The sequence below is a fragment of the Echinops telfairi genome, unplaced genomic scaffold (assembly GCF_000313985.2).
Source record: "Echinops telfairi isolate 266 unplaced genomic scaffold, ASM31398v2 ScPeMD7_4225;HRSCAF=4972, whole genome shotgun sequence".
Taxonomy (NCBI): Eukaryota; Metazoa; Chordata; class Mammalia; order Afrosoricida; family Tenrecidae; genus Echinops; species Echinops telfairi.
In genome coordinates, this window is record NW_022108124.1 from 13,399,916 (window position 1) to 13,402,794 (window position 2,879).

The 2,879-nt window shown below is 52.5% G+C and overlaps 1 protein-coding gene across 1 annotated transcript in view; it reads right to left on the reverse strand.

Annotated features, from left to right (window-relative positions):
• The window catches only part of CSRNP1 (cysteine and serine rich nuclear protein 1), a 12,177-nt gene extending 11,489 nt beyond the window's left edge, over window positions 1-688 (reverse strand). The window contains exon 1 of the mRNA XM_004708566.2: window positions 600-688. The gene's annotated coding sequence lies outside the window, so the exon portion shown is untranslated. The remainder of the gene's footprint in view (window positions 1-599) is intronic.
• Between the last annotated feature and the right edge of the window lie 2,191 nt (window positions 689-2,879).

Here is a 2,879-nt window from a genome sequence, read left to right on the forward strand (position 1 = left end):
GGTTCAGTCCAGTCCCGGACCAGCAGAGCTGGCAGAGCCAGGTCGTTAAGGATCTCACCTGGCCCCACTGCCCCGGTTTACGGATGGGTAGACTGAGGCCCTGAGCAGCGCAGAGCACCATCAAAAGCCACCCCTCAAGAGGGTGGCAGCGTCAAGGCCTCCAGCAGGCTCCCTACCCCCACCCACCCGAGGCGGTTTACTACAATCCGATCCAAACGGTCCCTTTCCCTCCCCCATCCCACTACAAGACCAAAAACAAACAAACATTTACCTACAGAAGTGTGACACTGGCGGGAAGGGACTTGCCCCCCGGCTCCATCTCTGCTCATGGGCCAGAGACCCTTTCTCCCACCGAGGCCCGAATCCAGGAGTCCTAGGACCCAGACTTCCCCTGCCCCCATCCTCTCTTACAAAAAAAAAACCCTGGTCACTTCAATGGCCCACTGTCTTATTCTGCTCCTGCAAGGACTGTCTCTTCTTGAACCAATCCTGTTCGTAGGTGCAGTGCGAGCCTGCTCCAGCAGCCTGCCCAGGATCCCAGGCCCATCCTCGTGACCTCTTCCTTACCCCAAGGTTAACTTAACCAAGTCTGAGCTTACCCTGATCACAGTGTTGGGCTACAAGCGTTCCTCTCACCGTTCCTCTCACCGGGAAAGCCTTTCTGTGTCCTCTCTCCCAATGCTTGTAAGGGCTCTGCTCGGATGCCTCCTCCAGGGAGCCTTCAAAGGAGCCAGACCCTCCCCCACGCCCTCCCTGCCCTCCTCCCGCTGCATTCTGGGTTCTGCTTGGACAGTGCTAGATGAATCCAGTTGGTGGATAGCCCAGCCCTTAGGATTCCTTTCTGCCCTCCTCCAGGTGGGGGTGGGAGTAACCTCCTGGGAGTCCCGCCTGGATGTCAGCTGAGGGAAGACATGAGGGCGAGCGCCCCTCTCTAGCCACTGGGCTGTGTGTGTGTGGTCTGCACGCCGTTCACTTTTCCACGAGGCTGATGGATGTGGGGGGCAGATGCACTCCTCTTGTCTTTACTGGTTGCGGGGTCTGTGTACCCGGGGGTCTACGGAGACAGAAGTCTAGTAGGCAGAGCCAAACTTCCATTGACTTCCCAGGGCTCAGATTCTAGTCTCAACCCTGCCTTGGGGCCTAGCAGGCCTAGGCAATCTGGCCACGCCCACATTTGAAGCCCCACCTCTTTTTTATTTCCCTCCCCCACTCCTTCCCCCGTGCTTTCATTTGAATGCCTTTTCATGTGCCTTTTCAGTTGTACATGTACTTAAAACATTGGGACTACTGCACATCGTTTTTATCCACTGTGTTCTCTCGCTCTCACCGTGTGACTTCAAGCTTCACCTCTATGCTCACATTTCTCCTTGATGGACGGCACTCCAGCCCAGTCTGCCAAGGGCCAGTTCTTGGCATGTGTCCAGAGCCTCCTGGGTCAAGGCTGCTTGCTGACTGACTCCCTAGCCTGGCTTCTGCCTTGCTGCCACAACGCAATTGCGTGTTTCACTTGTCTGTTTGCCACAGTTTCCATGAAACGGTGAGCTCTGGGAAGGCAATGTGTTAGGGTTTTTTTAGTTTGACTTCCAGAGTTTTAGGTTTGATCCCCCTCTCCTCTCCCTGTCCCCCACTTCAGTTTTCTCATCTGTAAAATGAAGTTGTTTGACCAACATTAATGCTCCCTGACTCAGTTTCTAAAAGACACTGCCTGCTGCTTAGGGAGCTAGGCAGGGCAGGGTGCTAGAATGGACAAGGGTCTCTCACAGGCTGTCTGGATATATGCCCTGCTGGGCTCTGTGTGAGGCCAACCAGAGAGAACCATTGGCAAGGCCCGGGGTCAGAGGGTAGCTCAGAGTAGGGAGCCCAGGGGTGATGGGCTTGGGGAGCAGGAAGACCAGGAGAGAGTAACTGAAGGGTGGGAGAATTCCAAGGATTGATTACGTGATATGCTTTCCCCAGGAAAGCGTCCCCCGGCCTGGGCTGGGCTCACCAGATGTTCCCCAGATGTTGTTCTCCCTCTGAGATCCCAACTAAGTTCTTCCTGTTCGTGGAGAAGCGAATGGCCCATTCCAAGGCGAGGAGGGTGGAGTCTAGAGCGTCCATCTGTGACCAAGGCTCATAGGCAAGGAAACACACTTACACGTCCTCTGGGAATACTTGGAACTGTCCTTCCATCTGTGGGCCACCCATTCTGGGTAAACAAAAAATTGTCACCGTTGTAAATTAATTTTTCTAAATTAAAGATTAACTATGCATCCCTATCAGAAAGGCTAAATCCAAAGGACTGACAGTCCCAAGATTGAGGATTGAGTTTGTTGTACATTGTTGTCCTCAAAAACTCACTCCCATCCAGACGATACCCACTTGTAGCCAACGTACAGGACAGGGAAGGACTGCCCCTGTAGGGTTCCCAGACTGTAACTCTTTAAGGGAGTAGAAAGCCCTCATCTTTCTCCCTCAGAACTGGCTGGCTGATTCAAACTGCTGACCTTACAATTAGCAGCCCAGTGTGAAACCCACTATGAGCCCGGGGTTCCCTGTATTGTTGGTAGGGATGTAAATTGGTACCATCAGCTCAGAAGATAATTTTGAAGTGCCACTTGAACTAAGTAGGCAAACTCAATGATCCTGTGAATTCAAGTCCTAAACATATCCCAAAGAGAAACAAGTTCTTATCCACCTGGTGACATTTATGAGGATGTCCGCAGCAGCATGAGTCATAGTAGCCTCAGGCTGGAAACAACCCACATGTCTACCCCTGGGTGAATGGAAATGGATTTAGTCTACCGAGGAATATTACGCGGCAGTGAAAAAGAACAGCTCTTCCTCTCACACAACAACTTGGATGAATCCCCAAAGCATTTTGTTGAATAGAAGAAGCC